The sequence below is a fragment of the Cupressus sempervirens genome, chromosome 3 (assembly GCF_028749045.1).
Source record: "Cupressus sempervirens isolate cs-2001-9-10 chromosome 3, ASM2874904v1, whole genome shotgun sequence".
Classification (NCBI taxonomy): domain Eukaryota; kingdom Viridiplantae; phylum Streptophyta; class Pinopsida; order Cupressales; family Cupressaceae; genus Cupressus; species Cupressus sempervirens.
The window spans coordinates 167,055,916-167,081,301 of NC_143120.1; the positions used below are offsets into that span (position 1 = coordinate 167,055,916).

Here is a 25,386-nt window from a genome sequence, read left to right on the forward strand (position 1 = left end):
TTAAAGTGTATCTTTCACTCACACTTGCATCTCATTTCACCCTCCACCTTCTGTTACATGTTGCATTTACATATAATCCATTTTCCGTGTAGTGACATCTTGAAAGCCCAAGACACTTTTTGAAAATCGGCAATCTCCATTTACACGCATTCCCATGCGCCAAACACTTTACTTCATAAAAGAAAAAGAGTTAAAGGTGCTGATGAAAAATTGTTCCAAGTGTACATCCGAACATCGTCAAGAAGGTTTTCAAAGTGTCAAAGACTCTAGTTTGTGCTGATCTATAAAGGAGAATTCACGACAACTTGAGCGAGAAAAGATGGATCACATCAAGTTTCCACATGATAATGGACAATTCATCAAAAGACGCAACACTATGGTTATCAACATGAATGCAGCAATACAAAGTACAGGAACTCCCAATCCTATTATCAGCTAGGATTGCATTGTCAAGTACAAGGCCCTTCAGAATTGTTCTTTTCTCTTCTGTCTTCTTTCTTCTTCTTTCATGTTTGTAGTTGGAGAAGATGCATTATATGAAAAAGTATAATTGCATGTAATGCGAATTACATATATGTAAAAGATGTAATGCGAGTTGCACGTGCAATTGCATGTAACCCTATATTTTCTTTTGTAGTTAGACTTGGTCAAAGTTGGTTGAGTTGCTCCCATTTTTTCCTCCCCCTTTTTCTCAACTTCTTTGCCTATATAAAGGAGTGCCCTCTCATTGTAAAAATTATCTTTTGTTGTATGCAAGAAAGCTCTGCCACATTTGTGCAAGCATAACTTTGATTGTGTAGTACAAATTTGGGAGAAAAGTGAATAAAAGAAACAATTGGATTCGAAGCTTTGACTGGAAGCAATTGTGATAGAACAAATTAGAAGCTTTGACTATAATTTGTGCCTGTTGTCTTGATTCATGTTATTATTGTGTATTCAACAAAAGAGCATAGAGAGTTAAGAAACAATTGAAGCCCGAGCTTTGACCAGGAACAATTGTGAAAATCCATAGCTAGAAGCTTTGTCTGTGACTTGTATTTTCATCTTAATTCGCAAAATAGTTAGATTGTTTTTACTTTTAGGAGTCTTTGTGCTCTAATTGTAAAACTTTTACCATATAGAAGTACAACAGGACTTAGAGCCAAACTGGTACGTTTTGGCTAGCCTTTGAGTTAGTTAAAATTTATCGGTATCACTGTTTCCAGCTCGTGATAGAAGTGTAATTAGAGATTCACCTTGCCCATTATTCGCCTTACAAATAAGTGGATACTTTCTTGAAAGTTAAGAAGAAAGGATAATAGTAACACCCTCTTTATAAATCTCTCAATTTTTTTCTTACCTTGAGTTGATCCAAGGAATAGTGAGAAGGGGGAGCCTTCCCTTTAAGGTAGGAGAGACTCTATCTCACATGCTTTGGCTGGTCATCCTATTTTGCGATTGAATTTTCACCCAAAATTGTCGGTTGCAAAATATCCACCCAACACGTACATGTACCAAAACCCCTAAAAAAACATTTTCATGAAGCCATGTATTGGGTTCTTGTACCCACACTGTTCTCAATCTTGAACTGGTAACTTAGATTGAAACATAATAATAGACATTGTAGACCGACTACACACAGCTAATCTTTTATATAAATACTCTTAGTTGTTTAGGAGTCAGGTTTTACTTGCCTTCTACTTATCTCCCATATGATTAAAAGGAGCAATAATTCCTGTGGAATCTTCAGCAATAATTCTTTACTGATCATCGTAGTCTATGCTTATATTTAATTTCTTGAAGCTGCTCTAACTTTGTTTGCAGATCCCTCTATTACAACTTAAAACAAATACAATATGTTCTTTATAAAAAAACGTGCTCGATCAATAGCTCCAAATTGTTTCAATTTTCTCTGTTGCCAGGTGTGTTGTCATTTAAATTAATCTTCACTGAATCTATTTTCTTGTTCACTTGTTGTGATCGTTTGTCAGTTTGGCAAAGCCAGATTTTCTTGAGGGTCGCCTTCAGCCACTGTTTACAGCATCTCGAATATCTTGGGACTTGGCTTCTTATAGGAATGGCTCTGTATGAGAGCCCTTGTGTAAAGGACTTGACTTACTGAATAAATATTTTATAATAGATATTGCAATCATGACAGTGTTTTGTCATAGGATCTGAGAAGACATTCAGTATTAGCTAGCACATACAGTATGTGTTTCTGTGTTAACCATGCCCCACACCCAAACTGATTTCACATTGTTATTTTCATTTTTATGAGCTGATGTATTGTCCTTTTTCTGGACATTGATATTTGTCACCAAACAAGAATGGGGAAGCTGGGGAGTGTCTAGTATTTGATACTCTGTGCAGCATATGAGGAACATTGTGAGGATATATAAAAGCTGAGATGAACATTAATACACTGCAGCATACGATGAACATTTTGGGATATGGATAGATGAGATAGAATGCATAAATTTTGATGAACTCTAAAGTGGATCATTATTTTATCAGATCTTAGAGGTAAGAGAAAATGAGAAAGAGCTTTCTTTCAAGAATCTGTCTTAGACACACTGGAAATGGTTAAATATTTGAGATGATGTGCTCTTCATGCTTCACATTTCTTGATCTTTAGTAAAGTTCTGGGTTCCATTTTTCTCATTTGTCAGCTTGTATATGTGTATATATGTGTATAGAGGAATTGTTTTATGATTTACTAGTGCAAATATTTGATCATATGCTCATGTTTTGTCTGTTCCGTGCTTATCAGGCTTTGGATGAAATTGTTAAAGCTTTAAGGTGGGAAGCAAATTCAATAATACAAAAATCATCATATTATTTTCAGCATATTCAATCAGAAGTTGAATATCTTAAAGAGAGGATACAGAAATTTCACTCAAGCGATTCTGAATTATCTTTGGGCAAGCCTTCTGGTGCAAACAACAAAGATGCAGATACTACTCTTGAAAGAGGTATTCAAAGCAGATGAATCTTTATTTTTTCTTGTGCAGTGCATGGTTTTGATTGACAGAATTCCAGGAGTGATTACTTGACTTGTAGATATCCTTGGAATATTGCTTGAGAAATGTGTGAAATTTTAGGAGTTTCTGATTGTTTTTGATGGAACCTACCGAAGTAATAATTTCATCTCCCGCTAAGAACTGATACATTATTTGCCTTCCTTTAAATGAAGTAAAGTATTTCTAGTTTAACAGAATGTCTAACAGTTAGATTTTTTTGTCACAGACTGTAGTGAGGGTACCAAAGTCACTGAAGATGATTTATCTTTGGAGCATTGGGAACAGGCTTTGTTGGCATTAGATGATAGAAAAAGATATTATCATTCACTGGGGGCTGTTGTACAGTTATGTCTGAAAGCTTGTATCCCACTTCTAAGTTCAATGGGACAAGTGTCTTCTCTAAAATCTCTAGGAATTATTGAGGTATGGAGCTTATGTGCCTTTCTTCCAGAAAAAATATGTTATAGATGACTTGTTCCATCTCTATGATTTGTGTTGTGGAAAGAAATATTATGGATTCTTTTTATTATCTTGATTCTAAATAATTATGCAAGTCACAATAGCTTTACCCATTCCAATTTTCAAAATTATATAAGTGATTGCAAGTCACAACAGCTTTACCCATTCCAATTTTCAAAATTATTGAAGTGATTGCAAGTCAAGTCAATTATAAAAGCCTTAAGGAGCTGATTTTGGTTTTGCTAGCAATCTTTGAAGCAAAATAATTCACCTTCATTCTAATTAAAATTGGTAAGTACCACTAGAACTGGACAAGGCATAATCATGCTTTGATCATGCACAATATATACTTATGCGCCACCAAAAGAAATAATAGAACTGCCCATTAATGACCAAAGTAGGTTGCAGGGACTGAATGCTATAGCATATTTTGATTGATTAATGTAATCTGATACAATTTTGGTTAGTTCCAAATTAAAATTGTCTAGTACAAATAATCATATTTTATGGTTCAAATAATGCTGTTTTGATGCTGCTTTCTCTGCCTGCGGCCATTTTTTGACATATATTGACAGTTTATTTTAAATGACTCAGAAAACTTCACGTCAGGAGGCTTTATATTGTTTTGATATAACATTACCAATCATTTGTTAATCCTTCTTAGCTGAATAATATTTGTATCTTTTTATTATGTTTTCTGTCCTACAATCAACAAACATTATAAAGTTTTTCAGGCTAAAGTAAAAAATGTCCCATATTAGCTGGATCATGCACAATATATGCTTATGCACCACCAAAAGAAATAAAGAAATAATAGGACTGCCCATAAATGACCAAAGTAGATTGCAGGGACTAAACAGTATAGCATATCGATCGATTAAAGTAATCTGATACAATAATGGTGAGTTCCAAATTAAAATTGTCAATATAGTGGGAGTTACATGGGCAGCACTATTTGTCAAATATATGTTTCCAAATGGGAGATTATTCGGAGTGAACTTGAGCGTTCTCCAAGTGGGCGATTGTTGGTTTGTGGTGATTGATCATTTTGTTGGGTTTAAACTTTGGTGACTTTGTCAGCCATGTTCCCCCCCAAATCAATCAGCAAAGGAGTGTAGTGGTGCCTATTTTTTTTAAATACCTAATATTTTTTTAAAGTCATATGTAATGCTGGCTTGACACGCCTTTTGGCTCCACATGAAATGCTTTGGATTCAAAGCTATGACTTGGCGAGGCGAGAAACAGGGGGATCTCATCTTGACACTTAGTTTGTTCATATATGCGAGCTCAACAACCCATGCAGGCCAAGATGTGTGCACGGTGGCCCAATAGGGATTTGAACCTCAATTTCTGCTTCACCAACAAAGTGTTTGAACCATGACACTACACATCTGAAGAAGTGCAGGGGGCCTATTATTTGATGGAGTCAACCATTGTTTTGACACATAAATCAACCTTTGTAAACTAACAAGACATCATATTGTTATTTTCTCTTTGCTAGATAATGGAAGTAGTGGACGACAATTTCTTTGGTGGATGTAGCCCATGTTGGGTGAACTAAACTAAATCTTTGTGTTATTATGTTTTGTTAGTTTGCCTCATATTCTGCATTATATTTAATATTATTTATTACTCTAGTCTACCTCAAAAGCGTAACACACAAGTCCATTATTAAAACGTGAAGAGAAAGGTCTTGCAACCACATATGTTGGAACTTAAAAGAGGGCTTCTTTGAGACCTGGAAAGAAGTTGTTTTGAGAGTTTGATCGACCAATGACAAAAACTTCTGTAATTCAGAATCTTTGAGTTGGTAGTCCACCTATCCCCCATCCAAAATCAAGAGACAAGAAATCGGCCAACTTCTCAGAAATAGCATGTGCACCACTTATTTGTTGTTCCAAGTACATATACCATTGTTTAGCTTCTCAACAATAACATTCAAGAGAGCAATATTATCCCTAAGTAGTGTTGTTCATTTTTCACATACGTTCAAATGAAGTAAAATACATGCTTATTACTTCCAAAGTAATTTTCAGAAAATACATCAAAGGAAAGTATTTTATTCATTTTGAAATAATGTTCAATATTTACATGATAGAGTAAATCATGACAGAAATTAAATTCTGAAAGTAAATTTCTCCCACACATCTGACTGTGAGAGTAGTCTCTACGTGCTGACATATATCTATACCCTACTGAAATCAATAACTTAATAGAAGAGTAAAAGGAGAAAGGTTCATGGGCACCAGTCATTGCCTGTAATGACTGGTGATGTGGCATCCAACTGCGTCCATCCTCTCACTGTTCCAGATCTTGCCCATTCTGTGCTTCCAATTCCTGCATTCGCAAAGGAGAAATGGGTTAGATCCAATGGATCTAAGCAATGCTGATGACTCACTCAAATCTCGCATTTACCATCCTACATGCTATTAATATTAGTAAGATACAGACATACACCAGCAAACAGAGACGTCAATCATGAAGTACAAAAGTATTAAAGGGATGAACTGTCAAAAGTTTTGAAATCTTTTGTTTCACTCATACAGCAAGAATGAAAGCCACGGTGATAAGATTCAGATACAACAAAAGATAAACATTTTCAGCCAGTAGAAAGAGTGCATGCTACAAATTCAAAGGACAAATATTTCAGAATTACAACAGATGTAGTGGCGACATCCAAAAGTCATAGTCTCCAAGTGTCTGAACAAGCAGAGGTAGAGTTTATTAAAAAAAGAATTTGTAACATCTAAAATGGCAGAAACCCTCTGAAATCAAATCATGACACCCAAACAAATGATCATAAATGACTTATTACTTAAGGCATTTGGCAAAGCCATTGTACAGATTCAAACAAGTTCCCATTGGTTCTTATATTTCTTATTTCTCTATGACTAGAAAGTTTAGTCACATAGAAAACATAAACAATGAAAAGGTACTGCTCTTGTTTTGCAGAGTTATTCTGATATTGGAAGCATTGCACTATCAGAAATGGAGGGCCGATGAGCAAAAAGGGCATGAGAGCAATATAAAAAGTTCAAATTGAAGACTTCAGAATATAGCATGGAGTTATTTATGGCAGTTTGGGGAGCTTTTTCTAGTTTTTCTCATGCTTGGATAGTGGAACCTCAGTTTGAAGTATTTTGAACATGAATTTGGAACTTTTAGTGGTTTTTAATAATGAGTTTGTTTACCGTATGGATTAATCAAGCAACATACACAGGAAATAGACACGAACATGAACAACAACCAGCAGAACTCTTATTATTATTCGCATATGCCCACAGTACATTATACTTCGATGGTATGATATCCTATAAGATAATGATGATTACAATGCTTCCCGAAGGGGTTATAAATACTTTCCGACGAACCTTCCCGAAGGTATTAGTCGGCCAGGTACATTATACCTGCTACAAACTGTTTTACCCGTTGGCTACATAACAAGACTTCTATCAAAGGGACCCGTCGGCCAATGCACAATTTCTACCGACGACATCATCCCCCCCAAAAAGAAAAGTTGTCTCCTGACGACTAGCAAAATTAGGAGACAACCCACAATCAAGAAAAAAAAAAATACTAGAGAGAAGGAGGGTTCCCAGAAGAGTGTTGTTGACGACGCAACTCATACACCTGGTCAGTCCGGATATGCAGATCTGTCTGAATCTGTGAATTAACTTCTACGGCCTCCTTCAGTAGAAGTGCAGCATCCATAGCCTGTCTCTTGGCCAACTGTAACTCATGCTCTGTTGCATCTTTATCCCGGATAGCTACGTCCTTCTCCTGTACCACTGCTGCCATATCCTTCAATAGTTTTGCCCGCTCTGCTACCCATGCTGCCTGCTTGTCGGCCAAATCAGTCGCTAACTTTTCTCTTGCCTCTTTTTCAACCGCTAGAGACCTTTGAGCTACAACACTGTCTGCTGCCCTATCCGCCTCCGCGCGCTGCCACGCATAGTAAACCTCTTTGTACAGTCCCACGATCTCATGTGCCAACTTCATCATCGGAGTGTCACTCGGTCCGAACTCTGGCTCAATGGCCCAATCTGCCAACATTTCTGGTGTCTCAACTGCCGGCTAACCTCTATCAACAAAGCAAGTTTGAAATTGCTTAGGAAAAATCCCACGAATATACGCACGAATCAAATGCCACTCCCTTCGCCGAGTGAGCCTGAATCGCCACATCATGCCCCTTCTTTAATGCAGACTTCATAGTCCTGAGGTAGTCCCTACACCTGTCCTCATCCAACCCGTAATCCTCCTTGGCAAAGTCCTCGAATGACCGTTTGGGATCACTAGTGTCCTCCTCATCAGTGGGAGCCATGCCCACATCCGGTGCCGCCTCCTTTGCTGTCGGCGCAATCACGGCATGTGGCATTCCCTCCTCCTGAGACTGAGGCTCTGGTATAGGTGCTACTCCGAAATAGCTGGGGGACTGAATGGACGGGCCACGCTTGTCAGGGACGAGTCGAAACTGCTGCCTCAGAAAAACACTAGCTCTATCCATGACCTCTGGTTGCGCTGGGTCCGTACACTCTTGTACTCCTCCGTCTGGTACGTTCTCTACTGGAAGTGCCTGAGCTTCTGCTGACTGTGCTACTGTAACAACTACTGTTGGCTGACTTATGGCAGACGCCATGGGTGCTGCTACCGGAAGTGCTTCAGGAGCTGCAGAAGTCTCTCGGTCGACAGGTGCGGCCAGGTGGGCAAAGCCGACCGTAAATCCTACCCCCAGCCGGACAGAAGAAGGTCGTACCCCATGTTGCCATGGTGCGGCTAGTGTGACTGCTTGGTGGGATCCTCCAGTCATCAATATCGGTCGCCGAGTCTGCCCAAATCCTGGAATGTGAGCCATGTGTAGGCCTCGGGGTAACAACTCGGAAGTCATAGGAACCGTAGTACGTGAAAATAGAAAGGGGGTAGCCGTGACAATCTGAACCGCTTCATTATCCTCGCCCTCACCTTCTTCTTCTTCCACACTATTCTGCTCAGAAGATGTCTCCTGTTGGCTGCTGTCAGTATCATCTGCCATGTCCATTCGGGGCCTCTTTTGACCTGCTGAACCCTTCTGCCCAGAGATTGTGTCCAAGTGCTTCCATTGCATGATAGGAGGTTCTCCTGGAGCCAGTGGTCCAGGCTGTGCCTCAATCTCCTCCGTTGGAATCACCCGTGCTACAGCATCCAAGAATAGACCAATGGCTTAATGTGGCATATAGAAAGTCTTGTGCTGGAGAGTCATGAATTCATGCATCCGTTCAGCCAGCACAGACACCTAATCATACACTTTCCCAGTCATTATGCCGTTCATCATGGACACCTGCAGAAATGTGATATCCGATGCCCTAGAGGATCCCGTGAGCCTGCTTTTGACTAAGTCCATCAGACACCGCCATGGCCCTTCCGGAATGTCGGTTTTCTTTAAACCCCTCCCCTTTGATGTCTCGGCTAATGCTGTCTGTTCTGCTTCAGTCAAATCTCCACACACTAATTTGATTAAAAATAGTTTTCCATCCTTTGGAATTTTCTTTAGCTGAATCTTTCTGCCCTGCTGCCTTGGAATGCCAAAAACCCGTGTGAAATTTGCTGCTTTGAATGATACCACTAAGTTCCGTCCCAGATACTGAAATGTGCTTCTGCGAGAGGCTCTGCCATATGTTTCAATCATGGTACGCAGATACCCTTCATACTCTCTAATGCAAAAAAATCGGCATCTGAATGGCCCATTCAACCTGTGCTCTTTTGATGCTTGCTTTGACTGGATGGTCATCAGGGGTTTCATGCCACCATTTTCGGCAATCCATTCCATTTAATCCCTCAAATTGTATACTCTGTGGTGTGACTTCAGCTGCTGCAGGTGCTATGGTCTTGCGCTTCTCCTTGCCACTGCTCGAACCTTCATTCAAATTACCTGTACCTGCCATGCTCCTGCCTTCCACAAGTTTGGACTGTGCTAATTGTTTTTTCCATTGCCGTTTACCTGCAGACTCCATTAATTATATTTATCTTTTTCTAATGGTCTCCCAAATCTGTACAGTGAAGAATTCTTCCAAGTCCGTACGGTGAAGAGTTCTTTTCAAAAATATGTATGGTAAATTGCCGCCCTTGACATGCTTTTCACAATCTGTACACACAGGAGGAGATTGAAAATTGGTCCAATGCAGAAGTTAGAAGAAGAATCAAATAACAAAGCCGTACCTCAAAAAGACCACAAATCCGTACCACAATTTCCCTCCTCAAATCCGTACGGTGGTTGCATTCGTTGCATGCTTGAGAAAAATGCAGAATCCGTACAGTATGTTGCATTATTGTTTCAAAATCCGTACATCGCCTATTAAAATCTGTATTGCTCAAGGCTCTAGGAAAATCCATACATTGCCTTCAGTTCCACTCTTTTTGAAATCCGTACACCACAGGGATTCATTTCTGATGGAGTCCATACTGCTTGAAAACTTGTACAATTAATGGAGATTTCTGTACAGACAAAAGTATCAAGGAAAGCCGTACACTTGAAATGCTGGAAGCCTTCAGTATGGTTAATGTTTTTATCAAGCCGTACAGTGCCCTGCAAGTTGCATATTATAACTTGGCCCTTCTCCCACCTGGTCTTTGAAAATCCGTACAATGGAAATTACAACTTTTTTGGCTCCAAGTTCTGTTTGTTAATCTTTTGAGGCTTCTTCTTCTTCTTTAAAAACCATACGGTGGTTAGTGTTAGAGAATGCAACTATTAGAAACCGTACAGTGCAAGGAGAATCCGTACCAAAAGAAAATCATGCAGCAACTATGGAATCCGTACCTTGTTTAAAAATCGTACCACAGCCATGGAATCCGTACTTCAACCTAAAATCCTTACAGTTTTTAAACAACCCGTACTACAATGCCACTTCAAATATAAAACCCGTACGGTGATTTTTATAACCCGTACAGTGCTTCTTAAAAATCGTACGGTGCTTCCAAAAACCGTACGGTGCCTCCAAAAATCGTACTTCACTTAAAGAAATCCGTACTACTGGAAAATCGTACGATGCTTTACTTTTTAAAATTTTTTTTTTTTTACTACAAGTCAGTGTACCTTTTTTTCTGTTGCAGAAGTCTTCCGCTCATGATATATCTTCAACTTCGACCCATTCACCGCCTGAGGCACTTCGTGTCCATCCAAAGTCCATAATTTGATAGCTCCATTGTCCCCTACTTCCCGAATCTGATACGGGCTGACCCACTTAACCTTGAACTTGCCCGGTTTGATCTCATTCCGACCGTCGTACTTTAATACCCACTGTCCAGGCTGAAACCTGTTTAGCTTCAGGTGCTTATCGTGCCATGCCTTTCGCCTATTCTGCGTTACTTCAGTTGCCCACTGTGCTAATAATCGCTTCTCCTCTAACTTGTTCAGTTTATACAGCCGCTCCCTTAAGCTTTCCATATCGCCCAACTTGTTTTCTAGTGCTATCCGCAAGCTTGGTATCATAAATTTCGTTGGTACTACGGCCTCCTGTCCAAACATCAGTTGAAACGGCGTGTGTCCTGTTGTGACTTTGTATGCCGTACGGTAAGCCCACAGAGCAGAAGGTAATTTCTCTTCCCAATCCTCCCCTTCGACAGCGCAGGATTTGTATATAATTGATACAAGGATTTTGTTGGTAGCTTCGGTCTGTCCGTTTGCCCTTGGGTAGTACGGACTTGACAGCGAATGGTAAATTTTGAATTCCGTGGTGAGCAGTCGGATCACATGGTTTACAAAATGGCCTCCTCTATCGCTTGTTAATTGTAATGGAATGTTGTACCTAGTAATAATTTGCTCATAAATAAACTGTGCTGTACTTACCGCTGAGTTGTCCGGTAGTGCACGCGCCTCCACCCATTTAGTCAAGTACTCCGTGGCAATCACAATGTATCGGCATCTTCTTGTTGGAAATATTAGGACTAACAAGGTTACTGAGAGGGGAGGGGTGAATCAGTAACCTTTAAAATTTAAACCAATTCAGCATAATAACAAATTCACCATTCATTCATCTACTTTACTGTATGCATGAAAAGATTAACACACTGATTTGGTGACCCAGAAACCTTTCAATTTGAAAGTAAAACTGTGGTGGGCATGATGCCCACGAAACTTCAATACTGCTGTATAAAGTTGGCCGGTTAAGGCTTACAATGATCACTTCTGGTGATCTGCCCTGTTAGGAGCAAGTAGGACTACTAGATCCACCTTGTTAGAGGATTTACAAACATACAATGAAGTATGCACTCTGTTAGGAGATTTACAAAAGACTATTAAGTCTACCCTGTTAAAGGATTTACAAAACTGATTCACCTGTTAGGATGAAGCAGTGGATCTGCTTGCAACTGGTTTGCTGATTAGATCTTATGTACTGATCACTTGATGTGATGGATATATCTTTGCTGCTCCTTGATAACCTTGCTGAATACTCCGCTGCTGATTCTCTTTTAATTCGCTCTTACTTCACTGTTACTTATCTTCCTTGTTTTTTCTTTTTTTATTATTATTATTTTTTTATCATATTGCAAATGGCACAATACATTACATATATACCATTCCAATATTTACAGCAACAAGTTCGGCCAAACACAAGTGGAAAAAATATTACTGAGTCGGCCAGATAGTAGAAAACTTAGGTTCCTCAAACTCACTCGATGACCTTATGACACACGGCATCCACTACATTACACGGCATCGTCATGCACTCGGTAGAGGTAGGGGCTCGGTCCATACTAATCACTCTGAGTAGCTTGGAACTTGGTAACCACTGGTGACTCGGTAAACATTGTGTCACTCGGTAGAAACTAACTCCTTCGATTCACTTGGTAAGCACTGAATACTTCTTTTACCTTTCTGTCTTGGTAACTACTGAAACCTTCATTTACCTTCCTGACTCGGTAAACACTAAATCCTTCGTTTACCTTTCTGACTCGGTAAACACTAAAACCTTCGTTTACCTTTCTGACTCGGTAAACACTAAAACCTTCGTTTACCTCCCTGACTCGGTAAACACTAAAACCTTCGTTTACCTTCCTGACTCGGTAAACACTAAAACCTTCGTTTACCTTCCTGACTCGGTAAACACTAAAACCTTCGTTTACCTTTTTGACTCTGTAAACACTGCTGAACATACTTGGTAACCAACGAATGCTCGGTATGAACTGTAAACTGAGTGATGAACTCGGTAAGCATTCAGAATCAAATAAGTGTTGTAACTAATGACAAATGTATCATTATTCCAACAATCTCCCCCTTTGGCATTAGTGACAAAAACTCTTATGAGCCGAAATTTATATACAAGATCTGACAAAACTGATTTGATTCTGCTGTGTTGAATATACATGGGCTACCTTACATATAACCCCCCCATATAATATACACAAGGTTTTTACATGAGTTATATGACTTTATTCTTTATTACTTTATTACCTTCTCCCCTTTTGTGTCTGATTCTCCTACTTTCTCCCCCTTTTTGACATTAATGCCAAAGAATAAAGAATGTATTTACATGGAGACACCAAAATGTGTGATAAACTCAGAATGTACCTGAAGAATTAGTTGCAGAGTTTTATCCCAATTGTCTTGCTGGATTTTACATGTTTAGAGAGCTACTTGAACTTCTGCAGAAAGTTCAATCACATGGTCTGCGACAGAGAAGTTATTGTCATGGATCAATGTTTTTGAATATGCAATGTGCTTCTGCATTGAGTTCATGACAGGAAGGATCATATTCTGGATGTCAATCAGAGTAGACCTGATCCTTGCTTCCTCTCTCAGCAATTCTGCCTGTTTCTCTGACAAAAATTTGATTCTCAGATGATGGGATGAACTTGCACTGTGGTCAGATTGCAGCATTTGGGCACTGACTTTTATATCCTTATCAATTTTATTCAACTTTTCTTTTATTTCCTTTGTATACTCGGTAACATCACTAAGTTTTGCAAAAAGTGAGGTTACATTATTAAAAGAATTTTCAATGTCAGACAAAATTGAGGTTAATTCAACCTGTTTTATTGCTAAGTGCTGAGCAATGTGCTTAAGCACCTTATTTTCAAATTTCCTTTCTGCTTTCTCTATTAACTTTTCTTGTCCTGAGATATCCTCATTAAATTTATTCACCGCTTCTTCTAGCTGTAACAAAATGTGTTGAGATGAATCCACATCAACACTTATAGCCTCAGTTATTATGTTCTTAGCACTCTCAATGATGTTAAATTCTCTGTCCCTTTCATTCCTTAGCTGCATTTGCTGTGCCTTTTGCTCTAGACGCTGACTAGCCAATCTCAGTTCATTAACCGTAGCAGTTTCTAGATTTATCTGTGGAATGACAATTTCTTCATCCAAATCTATATCACTATCTGTAAGTAGCAGTCTCAAGGGTGTCTTTGGTTTATCTACAGTACTTACCTCCTTTCCTTTTGAAGTAGATACAATGGTCGATGCTGCAGGACTAGCAGTCAAAAATGGAATGGGACCAACTAAAGGTAAACTAAGAGAAGTGTTGGCTATATCAAAACTTGATATACTTCCCAAAAATGATGTACTAGTCAAAAATGATGTACATACTGGTATATTTACAATTGGAGAACTGACAGGAGCAAAAATTGGGGCCAATGTGGCTGAGGAAGACAAAATTGATATGAAACTTGGAAGACTTACTGTACAAGCTGCAGGTGGAAGAGATACACTCAGTGAAGTGACTGCTGCAGTGGATGACTCGGTGGCTGATGATGTGCTTGGAAGCTCGGTAACTGAAGAAGTGACTGCTAGCTTGGTAGATGAAGTGCTTGGCACTTGCATTGCAGAAACCTGGAGCTGAGAGGAGACAGGTGGAGATTGATCAATTGATGAGGCTATTGAGCTCACAATCTCACCAGTAGAGGCTGCTTCTTCCTTCATTTCTCTTTCAGCTTCTTCCTCAATTTCTAACATTAATGATTGCAGGTCTTCTGGAATGTCTTCAATGTCATCACCATCATCATCATCATCATCATTATCATCACTGCTGTCATTGTCCGTGATTTCAACAGTATCCTCACTGGGTTTGTGTAGATGATAGATATTTTTCCACATGTTTGTTGCATCATTTACTACATGCTCAATGTCTTTGACAAGTATCAAACAAGTGTGGAATCTAATCATCATATTACCTTCGTGATCTTTCAGTGATTTCTGCACTTCAGCATTAGAGAGACTTGGCAAGAGATTCCTCAAGGTCTGCTCATAAATGTCTTTGACAGTCTTGGTAGCAGCTTCCCATCTTGGTTGCAATCTGTCCAATAGCTCTTTGGAGATCTGAGAGGCTATCTGGTCCGGGGAGTATTTTCATTTACCCATTTTGTTCAGTACCAGATCCTCAATCTGCATTTTCTCCTGTTCTGTTCTGGTTTCAAACTTTAATGCTTTGAAGTTTGTGAAGCTACCTCCTTCATCTAATTGCTTTAGTCTTGCTTCAAAGGTGAGTGGAGGCTTAACAAATACAGGTTCCTTCTTTCCCTGTCTTGTTCTTCTGGGGAATACTGCAGTGGTTTGCTTTGTAGGTTTGGTGATAGTCACCATACCTTTCTTTCATTGAGGCTCTTCTTCTTCTTCTTCTTCCTTTTCTTCATCTTCTCCTCTCCCTTCTGTTATCATGAGAGGTCCAGTATCAGCTTTTAGCTTTTCTATCTTTCTCCTGCCTTTAGAGATTGCTTGAGGAAGCTTGATTTCAAGCTCTATTCTAACCTTTGCCTCTTCATAGGTTCCAAATGCAGGCAACTTGGCATCCACTGGTTCATTTACCAGTGCCTCAATGATATCTCTGGCATCATCAATATTTAGCTCATAGGGCAATGGTTTTACCCATGCCGCTTGGGGTTTGACTGCCTGGATGTAGACTCTGTCACAGTCAACCATGAAACAGACATCATCCTTGTACTCTTCAACAAGTTTCAGAGGTATCCTGAACCTGTTGTTCATCCTTTCCTTGAAATCTTCAAAATAATTATCCATTACCTTATCGAAATTCATACCCATTTCTGCTATGAATTCATTTATTTGATACAAAATTGGAGTATCTTTCCTCCATACGACTACACCCTTAGATGGAAAGAATTTCTGTACATAAAAAAATAAACAAACTAGCAAAGAACCAAATTTACAAGGGTTTGTCTTTGCAGTCCTTATGCTATCCATGTTTTTATTCAATTGTTTTAATAGCACATCAGCTAGGTCAAACTCCATATTTTTCTTTACAATCTTATATGCCAAATCTACAGCCTCACAGGGTACACTATTCAGCCTGCTGGAACTATACAGTTTGTATGCAATAACACAAATACCAAATTTCAGTTCTATATCTGAAACATTGTTGAGCTTTAAACCTCTGCCATCCCATTCGGCTTGGGTTAATTTCTGAAGTTCATCTCGACCTAGGGTTTTGGTGGTTTTGGCTTTGGTCAACATTGGTAAACCCGTGATCTTGTGGATCATCTTCTTTGTTATGAGGATGGGTTGTTCTAACCACAATTGTCCATTATGCACACGGCTTAAGATATACCTCACCCATTTCACTTGGAAACTTCTTGGCAGATGCGGGATATGGGTTAAACCTTTGGTTTCCAAATGTTTAAACTCAGATTTTAGGGTTCCATCCATGCATAACTCGGCTAGGGTACTATCCATATCTAGTGTCCCTCTTTCTTACACAGTACACTTGAAATGAGTACGAATATCATTGATAAGAAGTACCTTTGGAGGGATCTACGATTGAGCTCCATGTGGGTCGAGTGATTCAGCGATGGTAGGAACAATTTTGAAATTGGGCGCCTCCCATTCGACTCCCTTCACAAGCATTTCAGAACCTCTTTTCGCCTTACTGCCACTGGTGCTTGCGGATGCCATTGCTGCTCGGTGAGAGAACGATTTTGTAACACAAATTCTTTGCTGAAAAATCGCCTCAAATCACTTGAACTCGCTTGGATGTACTTGAAAATATATTTTCTTTGTGAACTCTGAAATCGTGGTGAAGAATGAGATCAAATTCTGCCTTTTTGATCGAAATCTTGTCATTAATGCTCGGGTACAAAGGTAGCTGAGAATTAGGGTTTTATAAATAGTCACCGACTTACTCGGTAAACCTTGCAACTCAGTGAACACACAAAACCTTACTTATTTTCCCGACCAAGCTCGGTAAAGTTTGAAAACCAACCTTACTCGGTAGATGCAATACTATGAATTATGATTTGTATCTACAATACTGATTTATCATTTCAACTCCTTCTTTCTGGAACTGCTTAGGATATGGCTTGAAGATGCAGTCCCTTATCCTTCTTGATAAGTCTAATTAGGAATAGTGGAGTCACCCATTCTTAGAGTGACATTTCCATCATTTGAATTTTCTTGCTCGATAGACTTAGGAATCCACTGTTGTTTCATTTGCTTTCAAATATTATCAGCTCTAGTTTTCTTTTCATCTTCAACCTTTCCTATATTCATGCAATTCTTGGCTATATGACCAAGTTCAGTGCAAGTATAGCATCTTATGGTTGTATCTTTCTTCCTTAGGTGATGCCTTCTACAGTTTGTTCCTATGTGTCCATATTCTCCACAATAGTGACATCTACACCAAGTATTGTAATCCCAACCAAATATTGCTTTGACAATTTGTTTTGCTGGATTGAATGATTTTGATCTACATTCAGATGCCTTGTGTCCTTGTTTCTTGCATTTGTGACATTTGCCTTCAAACTTTGGTTTCTCTTTGCATTCATTGGCTTTGTGACCATGCTGATTGCAATTGAAACATTTGCCATTGAATTTACCTTTACCATTACTCCAACATTTGTTAGATGTATGACCTATCTTGCCACAATGATTACAAGTGGGTCTTTGATTCCTTTGGGTAACTTGTTCAGAAGATTCACCTTCTTCCTTGTATCCAAGACCAGCTTTACCTTTTTGCTTATAAAAATTCTGCTCATTTTGTTGATTCAATTGATTCATGTCTGCTTGAGATTTCATCATCCTTTCATTGACTTGTTTTTCAATATTTAGATCATTTTCCAAGCTTTCATTGATTTGTCTCTCAGTTCTTAAGTCATTCTGTAGACTTTCATTTTGTGCTCTGAGAATCCTGATTTCTTCATTTGCATTGTATAGTTGATCTGCTAGATCTTCATGTTCAAGGGATTGATTTTGAGTTTCATGACTTCTATCTTCCAATTCTTCTTGTGCTTTGTTTCTTTGTTCCAAAACTTCACATAGCCTGATTGACTGTATTTCTTGCTCTCTTTTAAGCTTTCTTACCTCTTCTTGCAGAGATCCATTCTTTTCTAGAAGTTCTTTGATTGCTTTGTCAGCTTCTTCTGTATTACTTGATGGTAACAAATCTTCAATCCTTTCTTCAACATAAAAATGGTCATTTATTTGTCTTGCAAGTTCCTTTCTTCTTTTTAGGGATTGAGAAAGATGTTCCTTTGCTTCTTTGAGTTGAACCATGGCCATCTCCAAATCTAGCTTCTCATTCTCAATAGTTTTGTCAAGTCTAAATATCTTCATTGTCCTTGATCTTTGCTCAAGCTGTCAAGCTCTGTCCTGAGAACCACAAAGCTCTGATACCAATTGTTGGAAATATTAGGACTAACAAGGTTACTGAGAGGGGAGGGGTGAATCAGTAACCTTTAAAATTTAAACCAATTCAGCATAATAACAAATTCACCATTCATTCATCTACTTTACTGTATGCATGAAAAGATTAACACACTGATTTGGTGACTCAGAAACCTTTCAATTTGAAAGTAAAATTTGGGGGGGGGGGATGATGCCCCTGAAACTTCAATACTGCAGTATAAAGTTGGCCGGTTAAGGCTTACAATGATCACTTCTGGTGATCTGCCCTGTTAGGAGCAAGTAGGACTGCTAGATCCACCTTGTTAGAGGATTTACAAACATACAATGAAGTATGCACTGTGTTAGGAGATTTACAAAAGACTGTTAAGTCTACCCTGTTAAAGGATTTACAAAACTGATTCACCTGTTAGGATGAAGCAGTGGATCTGCTTGCAACTGGTTTGCTGATTAGATCTTATGTACTGATCACTTGATGTGATGGATATATCTTTGCTGCTCCTTGATAACCTTGCTGAATACTCCGCTGCTGATTCTCTTTTAATTCGCTCTTACTTCACTGTTACTTATCTTCCTTATTTTTTCTTTTTTTATTATTATTATTTTTTTATCATATTGCAAATGGCACAATACATTACATATATACCATTCCAATATTTACAGCAACAAGGTCGGCCAAACACAAGTGGAAAAAACATTACTGAGTCGGCCAGATAGTAGAAAACTCAGGTTCCTCAAACTCACTCGATGACCTTCTGACACGCGGCATCCACTACATTACACGGCATCGTCATGCACTCGGTAGTGGTAGGGGCTCGGTCCATACTAATCACTCTGAGTAGCTTGGAACTTGGTAACCACTGGTGACTCGATAAACATTGTGTCACTCGGTAGAAACTAACTCCTTTGATTCACTTGGTAAGCACTGAATACTTCTTTTACCTTTCTGTCTTGGTAACTACTGAAACCTTCATTTACCTTCCTGACTCGGTAAACACTAAATCCTTCGTTTACCTTTCTGACGCGGTAAACACTAAAACCTTCGTTTACCTTTTTGACTCGGTAAACACTAAAACCTTCGTTTACCTTCCTGACTCGGTAAACACTAAAACCTTCGTTTACCTTCCTAACTCGGTAAACACTAAAACCTTCGTTTACCTTCCTGACTCGGTAAACACTGCTGAACATACTTGGTAACCAACGAATGCTCGGTATGAACTGTAAACTGAGTGATGAACTCGGTAAGCATTCAGAATCAAATAAGTGTTGTAACTAATGACAAATGTATCATTATTCCAACACTTCTGGTTCGGCTCAGCTTTAGGGGTCCTATGAAATCCAAACCCCATCGTTCAAAAAGCTCCTGAGCATGAGAAGGATTCAGAGGCATGAAATCTCTTTTCAAGGGTTTTCCCGCGCGCTGACATGTATCGCATGCAACAACCCATTCCCTGGCATCATTGTATACTGTTGGCCACCATAATCCTGCTAGCAGTATTTTTCGTGCAGTTGTGTCCGGGCCCATGTGTCCTCCTGCTGGCCCTTCGTGCACTTCCTTTAGTACCCGTGGAATTTCTTCCTTCAGGATACAACGCCGCAGGATCTGATCGGGTGCCAATTTATACAACAATCCATTAATCAGCTGGAATGTTCCACTCCATATCACCAACTTCCGTTTTTCATTCGGTGGCATGGTATTTCGAAACTATCCTGTTGACAAGTATTCGCCAATGCTTGTATACCATTCTGGGAGTGCAGCAATCTGAAACAGTTGTGCATCAGGAAAGTCATCATTTACACCGTCTGCCGGTTGTCCTGTTCTGATACGTGATAAATGATCCGCGCTTACATGTTTCTTTCCTGGCCGTACGATAATCTTGAAAGTAAACTCCTGCAACAGGAGTAACCATCGGTTGATTCTTCTTTGAATGATTGGTTTGTTGATCATATACAACAGGGCCTGATGATCAACATAGAACACAAATGGGGTGGCCAACAAGTAATGTTGAAATTTCTGCACAGCATAGACCATCCCCAATGCTTCCCGTTCAGTTGTACTATAATTTTGTTCAGCTTTTGATAACAAACGGCTGGCGAAGTAGATCGGATGATCCAACCCATGGCTTTCCGTCTGTGCGAGAGTCGCTCCGATTGCATAGTTTGATGCATCCACATGGACGTGAAACTCCTTCTGCCAATCAAGGTATGCTAAAATAGGTGTTGTAGCCAGACGTACCTTGAGTTCTTAGAATGCTTCATCTTGTTCCTTGTCCCATCGGAAAGATTCTGTCTTGGAAGTTAACCTATCCAACGGGTAGGCTATCTTTGCAAAATTCTTGATAAAACGCCTATAATATCCTATATGCCCAAGGAAAGATTTTACCTCTGTCACATTGGTGGACGGCTGCATCTCCAATATGACTCGCACTTTTTCCGGATCTGTCTTCAGTCCTTCCTTACAGACTATGTGTCCGAGCAACCTTCCGTGTGGAACCATAAACCTGCACTTCTTTAGGTTGAGGGCCAAACGCGCACGGCGACACCTTTCCATACACTCACCTAAGGCTGCCAGATGTTTGTCCTCCATACTGAATACTGACCAATCATCCAAAAATGCCTTGAAGTTGCCGACGGACATCTTGTCAAAGATGTGTAGTATGATCCGCTGAAATGTTGCAGGCGCATTGCACAGGCCAAACGGCATCCGATTATAGGCATAGACCCCATCCTCTAGGACAAATGTCATCTTCAATTTATCCTCTTCTGCGATTGAGATCTGATTGTAGCCAGAAAAACCATCCATAAATGAGTAGATCTCATGTCCCGACACCTCCTCGAGGATGCTATCCGTGAATGGGATCGGGAACGGATCCTTGATGGTGACTGCATTCAAGCATCGAAAATCAACACATATTCGGATTTGAATGGAGTCCTTCTTCAGGGAAATCACGATCGGAGATACCCATTCACTGGTCTGTACCTTGAAAATAATTCCAGCTTCTAGCATCCGATTGATTTCTTCCGTAACCCGAGCCGCATAATTTTTGTTCATTCTGTAGGGCCTTTTCCGTACAGGTAGTGCTCCTTCGATTAATGGAATGCGGTGCACACATAATGCAGGTGGTACGCCCTTCAGATCCTTGTACGTCCATGCAAAGACATCCTTATATTCTAAAAATATCTTGAAGGCTGCTGCCTTTAGTACTGGGTCCCAATTGTCCCCTACTAGTATGTTCCGTGATTCTGCTTCATCCCCCAAATTCATGGTCTGCAACGTGACTTCATTATATTTGATGTGTTCCTCTTTAGTGAACTGATGTGCCGGGGTCACATCGAGTGACGCATCCCCTTCCTTTATTTCAGTGAATTCCTTTGGAAAGGCATTGGTATTGTTTTCTTCTATTGTCAGTACGTTGCAGGTTGGAAACAATTCATAATCCTCTATCTGCCAATGGTACAAACCATTTACTGAATCTAAATCGTCGTCTCCTTCTAGTCGTAAAATTCCCTCCTGATTCGGTTCCATAATTTGCCCCTTTTCATCCTCTTCTCCCTCAGAATCTGACGAGAGGGCTTCATCCTCGACCATCTGAGTGTGCAGATCAATGACATACTTCTGGCCTTTGCTTTCGAGTGATAAAGTATTTTTCTTCCAATCGTGCTTTGCTTTTGCTTGTATCAGCCACCCCCGACCCAAAATAGCATCGTACCCCTTCCGCTTGAGAGGAATCACAAGGAAGTCCAACAGGAATGGTTGGGTTCTGATTGTCACTGGTTGTGCTGTGAGTATTCCCAATGGCTTGATTCCATGTTGATCGGCCGTTAGCAACTGGAAGGTAGGTGGCCATAATGTCAACCATCGCAACTTTTTCCAAGTATCCTCTGGTAGCACATTGACACCGGATCCTCCGTCAATGATCGTGTCCGTTAGCACAGTCTCGAGAATGCCCATTTCAACAACCGCTGGATAGCGTCCAGAGGAAAGAGCTAACAACATCGGATCTTCGGCACTTGTACCCCCTTGTTTGTCGTTGTCTTGCTCTACGGGTTGCTTAGCACTTGGGACTATATTTGTGAGGGCCGTACGGAGTTGAGGCATCGTGAGCAACAGATCATTTATCCTGACGGGTATCTCAGCTTGCAATATTTGCCGTACAATGTTCTGTTCTGCACAGTTCCGGACGGAAGTACTCGGCATGTCCTTCAGATGTGCTGTTTCTGCCTGTGTTACTTTCTGGATCTCTGCCCTTGCTTTCTCCAGTCTCTTCTTTTCTTTTGCTGGGTCAGGGTATAGCTTCGCCTGTTTTCGAGTGATTGCCAGAACTTCTTCGTCTGTCCCTACGGTAATCAAGTTTATTCCGGACTTCGGACACTTAGTATCATCATGATCTCCAGGTCCACACCATTGGCATAGCAACTTCGGTATGTTCGTTGTTGTGCATTCTCGAGCGAAGTGACCCCACAGATTGCATGCGCGGCATTGAACAATTGGCTAACCATTCGCATCGTACTGAATTCGACTCCTTCCTCCATTGTTGTTGTTGCCACCATTGTTGTTATTGCTGTTGTTGTTTGGACCGCGCCGGTTGTTTCTGTATCCACCTGATGTGGCACCTTTCGTACTGGTATTCCCGTTCCCTCCTGATGGGGATGCCTCCTGCGTCAGGAACACTTGCTGCGGTGTTCTTACTTTCAGATTGAAAGGGCATTCCTTCACCGAGTGTCCTAGAATCTGGCAGATTTCACAAAATTGATCTTTCGGGCAGGATCCCTTTGTATGGCCTTCTTTCTTACACTCTGTGCACCATAGGTCATTGCCCTTAGTCTCCTTACTCATGTTTTTGAATTCCTTCATCATCCGCATCATGTCCTTCTGGAGGGCACGGACCTTCTTGTTGCTTCCTTCGTCATCGTTGCTATCATCTCCTGGGGATGCATCGTCATCTGAATCGGACGAGCTGGTCTTCTTCTTCTTCTTTGTCTTCTGGTCACTTTCGAGGTTCATTGCCCGATTGTACGCTTCATTGTATGTGGATGGTGGCACGATCTTCATCTTTTTCTGCAGCTTCGGGTTAAGGCCTTCAATGTACCATCTTTTCTGGAGCCCATCTGCCGGCTTATTCTCCATTTTACTGATTAAGTCCTTTAATCTCCTGGCGAAGACCCGTACTGTTTCATTCTTCTTTTGCTTGGTATTGAATATCTCTACGACAATTTCATTACCATCACGCAAAAGTTGAAATTCCGCGATGAACTCCTTAATATTATCCCAACTATTTAATTTCTGTGGATCAGCATCAGTAAACCAATCAATGGCAACACCCTGTAGAGTTGCAGGAAATTGTCGGATCCATTCGTTTGTATCTGTTATGCCATTTGCCCTCCAGATTGTTTCACATGTTTTACAATGTCGAATGGGATCAGCGGCTTCATCACCATCAAATTTAGGCAATTTTTCCTTCGGACCTGCCATTATCACTGTATGTCGAGGGTTTTGTTGTGTACCTGCGTTGTTTTGCACTCCTGCGCTGTTTTGAGCACCCGCGCTGTTCTGCACACCCGCGCTATTCTGGACATCCGCGCTGTTCTGTACACCCGTGTTGTTCTGGACACCCGCGCTGTTCTGCACACCCGCGATGTTTGCTTTCACGCTATTTTCAACACCCGTGCTGTTTTCTGCTTTTGTGCTGTTTTCAACACTCGCGCTATTTTGGGCTTCGGCGCTGTTTGGTGAAGAAGAGGGTTTGTCAACCGTAGCTGTCCATTCTGGAAGTATATCTCGGACGAAGAGGTCACTCCACGCTCATGCTCCTTCGGCACTCCGAGCCGTGCGAGTCAATCTCCTTCCGTCAGGATTCTCTTCCCGTGGTGTATGCAAGTTCAGAAACTCCTCCCTCGCTTCTTCCACCAAATCAAGCCGTTGTCGAGTCTCCTTCAACAATCCTTCCGCGCTCTTGTTTCTGTCGGAAATCTTCTGAAACCTCCTTCGACGCTCTATCTGCTGAGCCAAAATTAAATTTTCCTGCGCAACGCGTATGTCATCTTTTCCCTTCAGCTTACTCTTGTCTTTGTTCAACTGATTCGGCATCTAATTCATATCTGCCTGTCTGCGTGCCAGATCCATTAGGCAATGGCGCCAAATGTTTACCGTATGGATTAATCAAGCAACACACACAGAAAATAGACACGAACATGAACAACAACCAGCAGAACTCTTATTATTATTCGCATATGCCCATAGTACATTATACTTCGATGGTATGATATCCTATAAGATAATGATGATTACAATGCTTCCCGAAGGGGTTATAAATACTTTCCAATGAACCTTCCCGAAGGTATCGGTCGGCCAGGTACATTATACCCGCTACAAACTGTTTTACCCGTTGGCTACATAACAAGACTTCTACCGAAGGGACCCGTTGGCCGATGCACAATTTCTACCGACGACAGAGTTAACTCATTATTTCGACCCAGCTTTCCTGTTTTGGGACAGTTGTATTGTTGATATATACTCCTCTTATTTTTGAGAAGGGGGTTCAGATTTTGAGAGAGGACGCTTATGTGATTTGATCCTTAAGTGTAATTTTTTATGATTCTAATCCATTATGCAGATGTACTGTTTTGAGGACCTTTGATGAAAATAAAGTTTTCGTTGGAACCAGTTTTGGAGTTGATAGATTTAGTTGTGTGCGTTAAGGTGATTGATGTTATTCAAATTGTGTTTTAATTATAGGCCTTTCTGAATGATGTCTTATCTTGTACCTTCTTTATAAATAGTTGTTCATAAGTTTTGAGTTGTGTTTAAATTATTGATGTATTCGATTGTGATCAAATTCCTTTCGTATATTTTCAAAGTTCATAGACCTTCTCTTAAATTATTGGTGTGAATTAGCAGATTTTCAAATAAGGTTTCTTGTGAATGTCTTGTCAAATCTTTCATTGTGTCTCAAGTATAGCAGTAATCTGTGTTATCAATTTTGGTGTATCACCTTACTTCTTTAAGTTTTCCGTGTTTTAGGTCATCTTTTTACCCTTTTCCATCTAAAAGTTTTTCACATTTCCATTAGAATAAGTAAGGTATAAAATATATTATACAGGAACCGGCCTAGGATCCGGAGGTTCAGCCAAGTTATAAGTTACCCACAACTTTTGGCTGATCCCATGTTTCTCCAAAATCGCTGCAAGTTTTAGGACTTAAAGCAAATTTTCAGGGTGCAGATTTTGGAGATAACAAGTAGATTAGCAGAATGATCCAATCTGAGTAAGATTTATCTTTTTTCCTTCAAGGTAGAAATTTCATTGAAGTTTATAGTCACAATC

At 40.1% G+C, this 25,386-nt stretch overlaps 1 pseudogene across 1 annotated transcript in view; it reads left to right on the forward strand.

The window, feature by feature from the left end:
* The window catches only part of LOC149565292 (uncharacterized), a 186,181-nt pseudogene that overhangs the window by 114,882 nt on the left and 45,913 nt on the right, over nt 1-25,386 (forward strand). The window contains exons 13-14 of the transcript XR_016362030.1: nt 2,750-2,951; nt 3,226-3,422. The product of XR_016362030.1 is annotated as an uncharacterized LOC149565292 (transcript). The remainder of the gene's footprint in view (nt 1-2,749; nt 2,952-3,225; nt 3,423-25,386) is intronic.